Raw genomic sequence first — 17,275 nt, forward strand, 5'->3', positions numbered from 1 at the left:
AAAAGTTATCTATTTTTTAATGATAAATTTTTTCATTTGAATAAATATTATTTCTTCAAAATCACTAATAATGTATAAATTAATCATTTAACCCTTTAAAATGTTTATCAACTTTTTTATTTTATAATATAAAAGTTACAGAAAAATAGGTTAAAGTTATGAAAAACTGCATAAAAGTTATCTTGGTGTACAATAAATTTATTGTACACCTTGTGCGCGCAAGACCTTTTGCACAATTAATTACCCCTCACTAACTAAATCTTTCTTTTCCTCCAAAAAAAAAAATTAAAACTAAAACTTTATTAAAAAAAAAAAAACTAGTTGTTGTTTGAATGGTTATTGCTGGTGCCAAGATAGGTGTGTTCTTCCGTATTTGTTAATTGTAAAAAAGACACATGAAGTGAATATATAAGAACATGATGTATTCCAAAAGAGAACATCAAGAAAATTATTAAACAAGTTAAAAAAAGAACATGATGTGAATATATAAGAACATAACGTAATCCAAAAAGAACATCAGGCCAATTATTAAACAAGTTAATAAAGAACATGAAGTGACTTTATAAGAACATAATGTATACCAAAAAATAACATTAGGTCAATTATTAAACAAGTTAATATGTCCAGTTAACATGGATTTATAATCTTTTAATTTTTAAAATCACAATTTTCATGTTAAACGTAATTGCTTTAAATGGAAATCAATAACTTTCTATAATGCTTGGTAGAAGTAATACTAAGGGTGTATATTATTCTTATTGTTTTTATATTGGTATTTTGTGTACATGGAGTACGGAGTACTAGCACTAACTTCAATCTTCGTAGGATTTCGTGTATATGGAGTATTGGAGTACTAGCACTAACTTCAATCTACAAACACGAAGATATGAACTATTGTTTATAAATAAGTAGTATATACATACGATTTTTGAATGTGTTCTTCTTCTGGGTTCGCCGTGTTCGTCCTCTTGAGCCATGGAGTTCAATTCGGGATGTGTATTTCTTCAAAATGAACCCCCTATTTCCAATCTGCTTTTGTATAGGAAAGCTAAAAAGATTTTACTGGGATAAAATTGAGCCTAGATTCATTTTCTGGTAGTTTGGAGAGAATTTAGGGATGAACATTAAGGTTGTTAGGGAGGATTGAGAGAGAATCTTTGACCGAAGAACAAGCGGAACTTTAGAAGTCTTATTTTCCAGAATTTTTTCCCACCTAAATTTCGTGTACATAGAGTATTAAGTGACTTTCTTCCCGATATTTTTCTTATAAATTGATCTGCGTTTTGTTCACAATGTTCTACATTTTGGAAGAGGTGCACAATCCTCTATGTGCATCACTGTCCACCTTCCATGAATCTGGTATTTTGGTAAAAAAAAAACAATTACCAAATATAGTAAAGATTCACAATGAGAATAACATTTAGGAACGCCAAAAAAAACGGGAACAAAATTTAAGAACGGAGGGAGTACCTTCGTTTTTTTATTCACTTTTTGTTAGGGTGCTATTTCAAAAAAGATTTGCTCCAAAGCTCTTTTATAATGCTTCACTTTTTGCTGATTACGAGTTCTTTATCCTACAATTTGTGCGGTACTTCTTCCGTTAGTTGATATTTGCATCCGGTCAACTCTTTCAACAAACACTATTGAAGACTATATCTAACCCTTAGCAAAATCTGAACTAATATATTATAGGATTTTTTAGTATTTACTACCTTGAAAATACACCACTTTTGTATTTACTACCTTATGAAAATTTTATTTTAAATTACTACCTTAAAGTTCCAATTTATTTTTATTTACTACCACTTTACAATTTTCTCATTTTAAAATTGAGATATCTCTTTCGTTTCTTAATCATTTTAAGTGATTCAAAGCTCATTCTTCTCATTTATGTGTAAGGATTCCATAGAGATCTTGCTTTTAAAATTTTGCAAAAGGTTAAACGATTTAAATATTATATGTAAAAGTTTAAAATATATATGAATTATCAAACGAATTATTTTGAAATATCGTTCTCAATGAAATCCCTGTAGAGCAAGGAGAATAATGAACTTTGAATCACATTAAACGATTAAAAAACGAAAGAGATATCTTAATTTTAAAATGAGAAATCTGTAAAGTGGTAGTAAATAAAAAAAAATTGGAAGTTTAAGGTAGTAATTTAAAATAAAAATTAAGGTAGTAAATACAAAAATGGTGTATTTTTAAGGTAGTAAATACCAAAATTTCCTATATTATATAATCTTCAAATTTTGAGTACACTAGCAAGTTAGGGGCTACCCTGAATTGATGCAATGCTAAAACAATATCTTTGAAAATTTTCCTCATTTTTTTAACTTAAACCAGTGAAATATGTACACACGTTTAACAATTTCATTAAACAGTGTTGCCAAGTGTCGTACTGACATGAGATACTACGTAGTAATCTGGCATGATATAATATGTTTCGTACTTATCACCTTAAAAATTATTGTACTCCTAAAATATTATGGATCTAATGAGAACTAATTGTTTTTCCCGATCGAAAAAGAATTAGTTCGGGAAATGTCATCCAAATCTAATACAAAAATTTCCTATACACAAAAAAACTGAACCAGATCCGAGTTTAAAAAAGCAAAATCTATTCACACTTTACATTAAAAAAAAAATTGGATTGGATTCGATATCTACCAATCCACCTCAGGGTAAACACAACTTAACCCACCTAAGGCCCAAACACATCTGCCCACTCCAACTACCCACGGGTAACAGGCCCCCGTTTCTATGTGTGATGCGGCCCAATTGGTCCAGAATTTACACATTTTCTCTAACCCTTAACTGCTATACCTGAGTACAGCCAACTCGGGCTGTGCCCCCCCCCCCCCCCCCCAAAATGAAGCGTCTGTATTGTTTGTTCTTTCTTGCTGTATTGTTTGTTCTTTCATATTGTTTTATAAATTCATCATAAATTGTTCATAATTGTTGTATTTTTTGTTCTTTCTTCTGAAATTTTATGTTCTTTTTTATATTGTTTTTTTTTTGTTGAATTATTTTTTATTTCCGGTTTATTTATTTATTCATAATAATCATCTGGTTAATGTTTATAATGAAATTAAGATCTTCATTGATCTTTTATGTTTTTACAAGCGTATGTATTGTTTGTTCTTTCTTTTTGTATTGTTTATTTTTTCATGTTTTTTTAAATTCATCATAAAATTGTTCATATTTGTTGTATTGTTTGTTCTTTCTTCTGGAATTTTATGTTCTTTTTTATATTGTTTGTTATTTTTTGTTGAATGGTTTGTTCTTTCTTGTTTATTTATTTGTTCATAATACTCATGTGGTTAATGTTCATAATGAAATTGTTCATACTTTTTATTTTATTTGTTCATACCTTTTGTATTCTTTGTTATTTCTTGTTCTATTATTGAGCATCTTATGAACTCGTGTATCTTTATAACCTATTTGTTTTCTTTGCATTCTCATCATTTTCAAATCAGTAAATGCTCATTTTTATTTAGTTGTGATCATCATATCAAATGACTTACTATTTTCATTTTCAATCTACAACAATGAGGAAATTGAATCCGTGAAAGTCAAATATTGTGTCCAAATCACACTTCATACACACATTCAAAAGTATTAGAACTCGAGATTACATCAAAATCAAGATTCAAGATTGAAGATATAGAAAAATAAGTGAATGATTTCTACCAATATATTGTAATTCAAGTACAAACTTACATAGGCAATGCCTAAAATGTTTATTTTTTTGGCAAAATATGTTATTTGACATGTTCTAAATACTCAATATATGTAAATACTTCCTCCGTATTTTAAAAAGAGATACACTTTCCTTAAACGGTCGTATTTTAAAAAGAGATGCACTTTTTTTTGGACATATTTTGGTCCCCACTTCCAATTATATTAATATTTCTCTCTTTCTTCTGGTTCCTACACTTACTCACATCATCTTTTTTTATATAACAAATAATTCACCAACCACCCCCTTTCATCTAATTTTAATAAATTCAACTCACCCTTCTAAAACTACGTACGTGCCAGACAAAGTGTATCTCTTTTTAAAATACAAAGGGAGTATATGTTCAAAATAATAACATAATAATGAAATAACTAAGTTCATTTTAAAATTAGTAACTACTCATTTCACAATCAGTAGATAAATGTTCATTTCTAAATTGGTTGAATAAATGATGATTGCAAAATAATTAGATAAACGTTCGAATGAGTAGATAAATATTCATTTCCAAATAAATAAATAAATGTTCATTTCCAAAACAGGAAATGTTCATTTCCAGAATAGTAAATGTTCATTGCCAAATAATTAAATAAATGTTCATTTTCATAATAGTAAATGTTCGTTTTGGATGGAGATATAGCCAACTCTAGCTATATCCAGGCGCAATTTTGATGGTGCACGCGTGTGCACGTAGCTCTAGGTTCACCGGGATCAAAACGACCAACATTAAACACAAAACGCGCGTTTTCATTAAATTCCCAAAAAAAAAGAACAATGCCCTTGAACAAAAGAACAATTCCCCTGAACAAAAGAACATTAAAGGCTCTGTTCTTTTCAGCTATGTTTATCGCGTTTTTATTTGATTCACTGTTATTTTTGCGATATATATTCTTCTGGGTTTTATGGTTTGAATTCAAACTATGAAGAGGAGAGAGAAAGTGTGAACTAGGTTTTCTTAAATGGGTTTTAGAGAGAGAAAGTAATGAAAATCCCCAAAAATTCGTTGATTTTTCTACTTCAACATCAAATTAAATTGATTCTTCTTCTTCAAATCGGAATTCTGCAGCTGATAATCTGATTTTGGGAGGTAATGTTTCAATTTTGTAATAATAAATAGTATGTTTTGATGATTTTGATTTTGTATTAATTGTGTTTTTGATGATTTTGATTTTGTAATAATCGTGTTTTGATGAATTTGATGATTTTAATGAATCAAATTATGTAATAACACGCTGATTTTGTTGAAATCGTTGATTTTGAAGATTTTGATTATGTAATTACGATTTTTTTCCCAGAAAAAAAAACATTTTTACGTATTAAAAGAACATATATATGCTCGTATTAAAAGAACAGTTTCATTATGCTCGTATTAAAATGACATTTTCATTATAGTAGAAAAATAGACCTTTTGCGTTTCATAATTTGTTCTTTTATTTTATTGTGTTTTTCTGTATATATACCTTTACTTTTATTTGTAATTATTATCAATTCAAAATTTACTGTATATATACCTTTACTTTTATTTACAACACTCTATATATCTCGTGCTAGTGTGTGCCCGTGCATTAGCACGGGATATACGAAATATAAATGACAACAACAACACAAAAAATGCAGTCTAAATATATAAACAATTTGATAAAATTTTATACTTCAAATTGAGTACCGAAATTATCATAAGTAAGCAATTACCTTCTAAGTTTAATCATCTCTATTATATAAGCCAGCTCCTGAGGTCAATCCAGTAAATTAACTTTTCGTGTCCATCTGCTAAATTACAAAATTACCCTCTACTGTTCAACAGCCAATCTCATTTACAAGGCTACTTTTATTCAGTAACGTCCAAAATATTTTTAGTGGGCCCAAACCACAACTGTGCAGCTTATTTTACTGCCAAAATAACCTAAAATATTCATTGTTACAAAAAAGGAAATGAAATCAATTAGGGGAATATAATACAATTAAATCAGAAAAGGAAACACTTAAAATTAGGGGAATATAATACAAACACATAACCAAAACAACACAATTAATACAAAAAACGAAATTATTACAAATTATTTCAATTGCCAAAACAAAAACTCCACAAAACTCTGTAAAACCTCCATCATCGTTCTTCGTGAAAGCTCCACACAAACCTCCAGCAACGTTCTTCGCGAAGTCGCTCTCACACACACGTAAGTACCATTTTTCTCACGATTCCTTGCAAGAAATTTAAAACAGATATTAAACAATTTTGTAAAAATAATAATCCGTGTTCTATGCATAACCATAAAAACAGTAATGAAATTATTAAATAAAATATGAGGTCTTATGGATTTTAATTAATTATTTCGGTTTAATTCACGCTTTTAATTAAATAATAATAATTCGTGAATGTTTTTGCAAACTCATGAAAAACAGAAATTAAACAATTAGTAATTTTTTAATTTACTTGAATGGACGGATTCAAACCTGTTTGTGCATAAAAATACACATAACAATTATATTTTCATGTATATAAGACTAGATATAAATAATCATTCGTGAAATTTCATGCATAAACAAAAGTTTTTTTAAAATATTGTTGCTATGTAAATTCAGTATGTCTAACCAACACACTTGAGATTATTTATTTTGCAGATTTGAAAATACAAGGTATATAATACCCCTGCTTTTATGGACTGAACTTTATTATTACATATTTTAATTCAAGCTTTTAGTACAATAGTCTCTTATATTTTTTTAATCTCTAATGGCAGATTTCAAACTATAAGGTATGCTTATGTGTTTGTGAGTGTGCAATAGATTCTGAAGAGACACTTCTTTGTAAATCTGTTTTATTAGAATTATGAATTGAAAAAGAATTGACTTGAATAGGTTTTTATGCAGATTTTAAGTTGGGTTTGAAATCTGCAACGATATACAATTACGAAACACATACGGTATGTACCCCAACAATCTCCTAAACAAAATATAATAGTAATCGGCATGCTTTAAACCGATCTTAATTAATTATTTCAGATATTAATTTCTGCTCTAATTTCATATTTTATTGATAAAAAAAGTACTTGCCAAAGTTTCATGGTTTTATTTATTAAAAGCATGAATAATGTATATTGGAAAATAAAGCATGAAATCTGATATAGATAATGGTTTTTGCAGATTATAATTTCGTTTTAAGGTTCGATTTTAAGTTGGGTGTTAAGTTCGTCAAGGCACACAATAACCAACAGAATAAGGTAGGACACTCATCAAACTCTCAAACATAAGTAATATGCATGATTTTATTTATTTCAATTAATTATTACAGATTGATGTTCAGGCTTTTAATTAAACATGTTATTTATTTGATTTTTATAGCCAATAATAAACAGTTTATTCCTATACAAATCTGACTGATTAGGATTACAATATAATTTTTGATTTACTAAGAATTATACAAATCAGATTACAAATAAGAATTGACAAGTTATTGTTGAGATCAGTATTACTAAATCAGATTCAATTTTTGTTTAAGAGATTGTTGGCGCACATAAGACATTTGTATTTTATAGAAATTAATATTATTCTCACTCACTAAAATACTGAAATTCCACAGTACTCAGAAAAATGAGGACATTTCCAACAACAAATAACAACAACAATATAAACTGATTCATATATTCAATATAATAGAGATTACTATTATTTTTTGGGAATTGAATTAATAAGAATTCTCAATCACAATAATACTGAAAATTCCACAGTACTAAAAAATGAGGACATTTCCAACAACAAACAACAACAATATAAAACTGATTCAAAACAACAATATAAACAAAGACCAACAGCAATGCTCACAACTTTTTCACAACCTCATAATGTTCCAGTTTAAACAAATCACAACTTTTTCACAACCTCATAATGTTCACGGTTTAAGTAACTGAAAATCACATCATAGAAACAATTAACCATACAGAAAGACACGTGGAAGTTCACTTTTGATTAGAAATTAAATTCTTTTACCATTTTCAGCTACTCCTGCTATAATTCAAAATCACTACAACTATCATTACAAGTAGTACTAACGTGTTCATCAAAACTTGAATCAATAAACCATAATTCAATTGAGCAGAAGCATAATTCAATTTCTCATCAATGCCCAATTCCAAGGGTATTATGAAAGAAACATGTGAAATCAATTAATGAAAAAGGGATGGGAAAGGAAGGCCAACTACAACTACAACTAGGTTGGGTTTCTAGCTAATACCAACATTTAATACCAATCATGGCCAATTCCAGGTAAATGATATTGGTTATCAACTACTTTTCAGTCACATTCTCCCAATTGTACTTTTTAAACTATATTTTTACATATCATATTGTAATTAACTGAGATAACTACAAAATTTGGCCAATCGTACTCTGACACAACATCTCAAAAGAGAGCAAACATACCTACAATTAAACATTAAAAAATCAACCTTTAACATGAGAAATCAAACCAATTAATCAAATTCAATAAAACAACTTTATAACCAAGATCATTTTATCCAATCAAAGTAATCAATAATCATATTAGATTAAAATTTTGTCCAATTTACCTCTGGATGATATTAGAGGCCATAGAACTATCTCGACCAGCGCCTCGACCAGCGCTCTCTCTCGCCATGGAGGGACAGCACATGCAAATCAAAAGTGCAAACAACTGAGTTAAGCAATAATTAAGAAAACCAAATACAACTAAAATCAAGCAACAATTAATCCGGGCCCTAAACCCTAAATAATCTATCTATTCCATAAGCCAGCTCCCGAGGTCATTCCAGTAAATTAACCCCTGGCAAAATTCAAGTTTTTGATTTAAAAAACCACACCAACAATGATGCCACACCAATTCACAAAATCCCAACAACATTGATTAATCCACAATTCAAAAAAACAAGCAGAATAAACAAGGATAAAAATTCAATGAAACATCATACAAAAATTACACAAAAACAATCAGGGACCAGAAAATCAAACGAATCTACAATAAACTCACCAGAAATTTTGATGCGCCGCCCCATCGCCTCGACCAGCGCCCCATCGCCTCGACCAGCGCCTCGACCAGCGACTCGACGGCTTTCTCTCCAACACGACATGCAAATCAAGATTCCCAAAAAATTAATTAAGCAAAAATTGAGAAAACAAACCATGAAATAAATTAGTTAAGCAAACACTAAATAACCTATCTATTCTACAAATCGATATTGTGCATGAAGTAAAGTTTGATTATCAACCCAAAAACATTAAATAATCAAAACCCTAAAATTCTAAATCAATGTCAAATAAGGCAAATTTAAGACGAAAATAAGGGTAATATACCTGTGAAGGGAGAGATCCTCCTGATATTTCGATTTCATAGTGTTCGCCATTTTTCCCCTCAAAACATAAAAAGAAACCATTTTAGGTGTTGTTGAGTTTTTGAGATAGATCAAAGAAGAACCAAGTTAAAGAGAGAAAGGAATGAAGAAAAGAGAGAAGATTGCTGTATTTCATCGGCGGTGGTGAGAAAAGAGAAGGGGAAAGCTAACTAAAATGAGCGGCGATAAGAGAGAAGAGAGAAGAGAGAAGAGAGAGAGAAGAGAGAGAAGATGAGCGGCGGTGAGAAGGAGATAGAAGTGAAAACAAATCCAAATAGGTTTAAGGAGATAAGAGCAACAAAAATGAAATTGGGCAACACGATTATTCTGTTTTTTTATCTTTGAGAATGAAATGGCCAGGCCCATTCTCCGAAAAAGAAATGAATTAGCCTTATTTGCCTTATTTGCCTTATTTGCCATGGCCAAACATGAATGAATATATATCTCTTATTATCCCTTAAATATATCGAGATATATATATATATATAATTAAATTTTTTCCTCTCTGCTTATTAGCTTGACAAGTTATGTTTGATTAGAGACCCGTTATTCATACTTTATTAAAAGGTAAATGAATCACTACAAGAAAACAGGCATTTAGTGACGGAAAAATCAGTCGCTAAATATCAAAATTCAGTCACAAAACGTCTTTAGCGACGGATTTGTGACTGATTTGATCCGTCGCTAAAGACCTGGTCGCAAAATTTTAACTGTCTTTGTTTTGCGACCGACAATATTATCAGTCACCAAATCGTAACCACTAAATCTGTGCTTTTTTGATGACTGATTTGTAATCATCGCTATTTTGTGACCGAATTTTCTAGTTACTATGTAGCGACCGACACTTTATTAGTGCCTAATTTGTGATGGTTATTTTGTGACAATGTAGTGACTGTATTCCGCAGTCACAAACTAACAACCACCAATTTCGCGGCAATTTAGTGACCGTATCATGTGGTCACAAATTAACAACCAACGATCTCGTGACAATTTAGTAACTGTATCATATAGTGACAAATTACCAACAACGTTTAAGAAGTCGCTAAATTGGTACTGGCTAATTCCGTCGTAGTTTAGTGACTAAGTGATTTTAGTCGCTTAATTGGTACTAAATGTGTTAACTAAAAAAGTCAGTTGCAAATTAGCCACTTTCTTAATTTATTGGTGACGAAGAATTTTTAGGATAATAACATTTGCAATATATATTACTCTATATAACCCAATGAATTCTACTTTTTGTTGTGAAAAAATCATTGTATTAAACTCAAAGAAAATGGTGTTTGTACAAGCGAAAACAAACAAACACCTAGAGAACGACACCTTGAAAGCCATAAAGGTAATACAACTCTTAGCAAAGTTAACCATAGTCAATTATGGTGAAAAAAATGCTTGAGTTCAAACAGAAAAGATAAGGTCTTCAACTAAGGTCTTCAGCTACTGTGAAAACATATAAAGTCTTCAACAACTACTATGAATTCCCTACTTCCCTGCAACTTTAATTTGGCTTAAAATCTCTATGGAATTGCTTTAATTTGGCTAACTGAGCAAATTAAAAGCTGTTAGAATAGAGCTTCACACTCTCCTTAACAGGGCATGCTAATGTACTTGTGCTTAGATTGAATCAATTCAAGAAAGTAAATTGCCCACTCTTGGATGTTGTTTCTTCCACCACCAGTTGCCTTCTTCTTTCAGCTGCAAAGTACAAAGCTAACAACCAGTATAGGGCTGTAGTAGTGTGAATGGAGTGTATAAAGCTGAAATCCCCATCCTTTTACTTTAGAGGTTCACTGTTTTCCTAAAGTACAACAGAAATTAACTTTAGCATACTGATTGAGAGATAAGAACAGTTTAAAAGTTTGACAACTTGAAGAGGCCTTACCATCTGCAAAGAAAATTTTGAGAAACTCCATAGATCGAGAAGCTAGACTTCCTGAAACAAATAGAGAGATATTTTTCACTGTTGGAACTGAGAGCTTTGGCCAGATATTTAGAGTTTGTCGTTGTTTTAACCCTCCTGTTCTGAACTCGGCATTTGGTCCTGTTAAAAAATTTGTGTGCTCTCAAATTCATTAGGGTAACTATGATGAAAAGTTACCAGTTAAAAAAATTTCATGGGTAACTGAAAGTATACCAACTGTATTAGCACCGAACAGACTAAAGGGAACATATTAGCAACTGTATCATCTCCTGCAAAGAGAACAACACAGACCTGCAAATGCACCAAAAACCCCACTAAATTAACCTCAAATCATGATGCGTAGGGCCACTACTACACTTGTGTAACTACTGCTATTATGTAATTAAGAACACCTAGAGACTGTAAGGTTTAACCCAAGAGCCATAGATAGAATTGTCATCATATTGTTCTTGATAAGATGTCCTGCTACCAACTTGAATTTAAATCAGGTAAAATCTTGTATGTTTGATCTGCTTTGTATTTGGTTGTTTATTAATGAAAATGATTACTCCCTCTGTCCCTTAATACTTGACCTGTTTTGACCGGACACGCTTGCCAACGCATAACTTTGACCACCAATTTCTTTAACTACATATTATAAAAACTTATAAAAATATTAATATTTTGAAAATATATATTAAGATGAAACCAACAATATATTGTATACTAACATTTGTTTTCATACACTATAAATAAAATAGGGTCAAAGTGAATTATGTGAATAGTGCAAAAAGTCAAAACGGGTCGAGTATTAAGGGACGGAGGGAGTAATAACATTATTGTCCAATCAAAACTAAGCAACAGAGAACATGGTAAGTGGTTATACCTTTGATACATGTGAAGTCTTTGGTTGACATAAAGAGGCACAAGCAAGTAGAATCATGCAGAGTTCCCAAAAGAAGTCCCCGAAGAGTGTATCAGGCAATAGCTGCCCATAATATGAAGATGCATATAGAAAGATAATTGAAGATACTTGCAATAAAATAAATGGTATAACTTACAAGTACATTCCTCATAACATTTTTTTGTCATAAGAGTGGGAGCCTACTTATCTAGTAAAGTGTCAAGGGAGTGATTCTAGAGACCTGTCGGTTCCCATTTGCGTCTATCAACATTTTTTCTTCCTCAGCTCTGTTCCTAAAAGAAACTAGACCATTATGTTCCATAACAAACTAATAATCGCAGTGTTGTAGACGTGTAAATGAAGTGAAAAGAATTCTAGAATAAATATCATGAACTTTATATGCACGTTAGCCAGCAGCAAAGAACTCAAATGCATAATCAATAGAGCCACAACCCAGCACTTACTGAATGATCAGCCAAGGGGCGCATACTGTTACAAATTCCTTCACAACAAGTGCAGTAGTTTTCCAATCCAGAAAGGATTTGTGGTTAGAGCTTCACCAACTGATTCACTATAGTCTTTAGCATAAAAATAAGAAAATATTACTAAGAAACACAATATGATTCTTTAAAACCTAAAGTTAGAAACTACCCCATCAAACGTCGTTAGAAAGACTGCGATGGGTTCCTACGTAACATCAACCCCGAAAAACTGGCAAAAGTCAGAGATACCAGGAAGTCTTTCCTGAAGTACCTTCGGTGGCAGGTAATCTAAATGTTACTAGTATCAATTATGGATTTTAGATGACTATCTATACGGATTAGCTATCAGAATTCAAAACACTTACAACTGATGCTACAAATACCAGTATGAATCTATATGAGCCCCATGAGTGTCAAAACATTGTTGCAGTTAGATACCTGGTAATTACAACTTCCAGCAGAGCCCAATAGAAAAATCACAACAAATAAAGATGGAAATTAGTTCTTGGCTACTGTGGCTAGGAACTATACTCCACACTTTGAAAAGGATAATGCAATAATGCCAAGACAAATTGAACCAAACCAACATGTTGGGACTTCTACTTTTTTGGAGGAATAGAACCTAGCAAACTCGGGATAACACTACATGTAGCTAACTGAATGGGAAAAGAACCGAACTAATCAAAATTATTCCACAGAATGGTAATGACAACATAATTTCAATGGCCTTTACTTGAAAAATCCAGATCAAAACAAAATCCCATATTTCTAACTCACAAATTCACTAACTTATCAACTGATAAAATAGGTAAGTTTAAATAAAATCAGATGCTAAATTTTTAAGTACAAAGCTCATCAATATATACACTCAAGAATTGGACCTTGGCTATATACATAGTTTCATTGTAACATGATGGATAATTAATCAAGAAAAAAGTCCTTTTGTTTTAACAAATAAAAGAAAATAACGAGATATTGAATCAAGCTATGTTCCATATCTTACCTCTGTATCATCCATGTAAATCGCAGATGACATGATTGAATTTGTCATCCTTTTCTTCCCCCTGTTACAAGCCCACATATATGTGAAACACCATCAAACAAGCTAATGAGTCAACACAAAACCAACCAATGGTGATACACACTGATACAAACAAGGCTGTATAGAAGCATACCAGGATGTCAGAACCTGCAGAACATTATAACACCAACAACAAAAAAAGATTCAGGGAAATTTGTCCGTCAGACACAAACTTTATTAACATATACTACATAATAAGAATGTCAGTTTCTACATTATAGATGCCACATACTAATTTAATTTAAGTTAAAAGCTTTACTTTATTATATTATTAAGAATAAATTCATCTTTCAAATCATTCATGTAAATAGTCATTAAGTATATTCAACAGAATTCTTTTACTATCAACACTAAACATTGGGTCTATTTTTGCAATTTTGACATAAAACAAAGTTGTGTTCTTTCTGTATAAATTTCCAGACCCATACCACCTGGTCTAGCAGTCTCATTCCTGTTTCAAACCGATACCGGAATGCTAACCAAACACCCCCTAAGTCAATAAAAGTCACAAGATTGCAGAATAGTACAAGAGATAATATAACCAACCATCACAAAATGACAATAACGACAAAGAAATTACTTGAGTTAGAGCTGCTATATGTTAAAGCAACCTAATACAAGGCATACAACAAAATAGAGCAAAAGAAAAAAGAAAAGCATCAAAACCAACTAAGCCAAGGAATAACTATATGTTCAGTTTGTCTGGTTAAAGGAACTTAGACTCTCGTATTTTGGTCTAATTGCTACTGAAAACAAAACTAGTTGAAAAACATATATTCCTATTCTATCCGATTAGTTAAGATTAGTGAAATTAATACTAGTTGAAAACCCTCTATTCCTATTCTATACAATTCTAAATTTTAATTATGCAGCCAAAAATTAAATAATCTTGAATGCCGATTACTTCAATAAATTAAAGAGCCTTATACTCCCGAATTTTGATTAATTCTCCAGTTGAATAAACCCAAAAAATCAATGAATATCCTTACCCAGATTAAATTAGTGAGATAACAACCAACAATAACAACAAGAACAACAAGAACATGGTCGAAATCAGAGAGAAATTAATCCTAACATCCAATTGATCGGTTTACAAATAACTACAGCAAAATTTTAAGAAAGATGACAGTACGTACCTGAATTTCAATGCGTGAGTTGTTCTTCGTATCGGCGCCGCCTGCTCGGAGTGATTTTTTGTGCTTTCTTTGAATAATTTTGGGAATAGATGCGTAGAAGGAGAGAGATAGACTAATTGAGGGAAGATAATAAAACCTAATTGCAGTTTCCATAACCTGATAAACGCAAATATTGAGAGAGTTTTTGGAGGGAAAAAATTGGTGGTTTCTCTCTCAGAATCGTGGAGAAGATTACGGGAGATCTCCAACTGAATGTGGAGAAGAATACGGGATATGAGATTTTTTTACTTCCTTGCTTGAGTAGGAGTGCCAAAGAAGGAAGATGAGTTAGCAGAAGTTGGGTGGGTTAGCATTGATCTGTTTGTTTCCGATGAGTGATTGCGTTCCACCTTCCAGGAAACTTTGCTTGTTTCCTTTTTATTTTTAATTTTAAAAAAATCATGTGCTACCCTTTTTGGAATTATGTTGAGTAGTTTTTAAGGGGTTTTGACTATCTGTGAAGTTCGTATTTAATTATTTCTTATTGTTACTTTATACGGAGTACTTTGTAGTAATATTTTGTGTTAGCTATGGTCTTGATTTGACTCATATATCCTACCCGAAAAAAAATTCCTTTTGAAATTTATACTCCCTTCGGGTTCTTTATGTACCCAATTATTATAGTCTCGTGTTTATATGATAAAAAGAGGTAGTTAAATGATGGACAATAGTGGGTAACGTAAGATATATGACAGAAATGTGTAATTATTAAGGTAAAAGGAGTAACATGGTGAAATAAATATATGAAGTACTAAAAATAGAGCAAAGTTTAAGTAGGTAGAACAAAGAAAACAAACCCCTTCTTAAAAGGTGATTAAATACGAGGTGGTATTTATCCCCATTTCTTACTTTAATGAAATAAATTGATCACTTGAATCAATTGTCATTTCACTTAAAAAAATAAGATAAACAATAATATACTTCCTCCGTTCCGCAATAGATGCATCGTTTCTCTTTTAGACACTATTCATTAACTAACTTTGGCAATTATTCTTTCACATTATGTAAAAACAAACATAGTCAAGTGAGATCTTGTTAAATTCGTATCAAGGCGAGGCATCAAAATATCAAATTTTTATAATTTTTACTTACACGCAATTAGAGATATTAATGTTCAAAAAAGCATGTTGGGATGCGTGAAAAAAGAAATGATGCATCTATGCGAAACGGATGAAGTATTAGGTTATGTAGCAAAACATATACTCCCTTTATCCCTTAATACTCGCACTGGTTTGACCGGTGCGGAGTTTAAAACACTTGAATTGACTTATTAATTTAATGGGTGGCAGTTGATAATGGGGTATTTTTTTAATATAGTAAGTGGAAAATGTGTAAGGGGTAGTGGGAGTGTGAATTTTTAAATTATTTTTTTAGGGAGTGGGTTAGTAGGTAAGTGTGAGAAATAATATAATATTGGTAAAAAATTCCATTTATAGAAGCGGTGCAAGTATTAAGGAACGACCTGAATTGAAAAGGAACGCAGTGCAAGTATTAAGAACGGAGGGAGTATTAGTTTAACATATATTCCTTAAGTATAAAAATATTATCTTGGTCTTAGATATTAAACAAAGAGTTTACCGAATGGAGGAATTACTTGTGAATACTTACATATTAAAGAATTTTTTAAAAAAATTAACTTATATATTCTGATGGTTTTATATATAAATCAACCTTACCAAGTAATACTTTCAAATTAATTACACATACTGATTAAATAGTTATGTTCAATAATCATAATCTATCAACTAGTTATACTTTCTAATCAAATAATCTCTACATTCCATAATGTTCCTCACTTTTTTATAATATGTGGTCTCCAATGCACTATTTTGACCATCGATAATTTTAATTTGACATTAGTAAAAATTACAAAAATAATAAAAATTTAGAAAATTTACATTGAAATAATTCCAATGAGATCCCACAAATTAATTTTCTAGGATTTATACTAATAATTAAACATAAAAAAGTTTGACCATATAAATTAATGATAATTAAACATGACAAACATTATATTATGGATGAAGGTTACATTTTATCATTATATAGTCATGTTTCTTAATGATAATATGACTAGTAGTCTTATGCGTAAGCGATCTCATAGGAGAACTAATATAAATAATTTAATTAAGAAGGAGTTAAATATGATACTTCGAACTACATATACATATATATATATATATATAACCATTAACAAATTAACAAATAGCTTATATTTAAGAGTGAGTATATATAGATGTTTGAAAATTACTCCCTCCTTATTTAATTAAAAGATATATTTTGACCGACATTTAGTTATAGCTCAGAGAGCGAGTTAAATTTATTAAAATAAGATGAAAGTGAGATAGTAGGTGAATTTCTTTTAATTTCTTTCCAATATGTAAGAAAAAAAATATAATCATTTGGGGTATTGTTTATTTCGTCTGGCCAGTATTTTAACAATATCAAAATTTTATATTTTTCCTAACATGTAATTAGAGATATTAACTCTACAAAATATGCATTGGCAAGTGTACGTGCCCAAGGAAATGGAAAACTTTCAGGAACAGAGAAGTACAAGATTACATATAGTTAACTTGCCGTGTCATACGTTCATTGTTTGGTTAAATTCATGTTTGTATTGATTGTACACAT

Source organism: Spinacia oleracea, chromosome 3 (assembly GCF_020520425.1).
Source record: "Spinacia oleracea cultivar Varoflay chromosome 3, BTI_SOV_V1, whole genome shotgun sequence".
Taxonomy (NCBI): domain Eukaryota; kingdom Viridiplantae; phylum Streptophyta; class Magnoliopsida; order Caryophyllales; family Amaranthaceae; genus Spinacia; species Spinacia oleracea.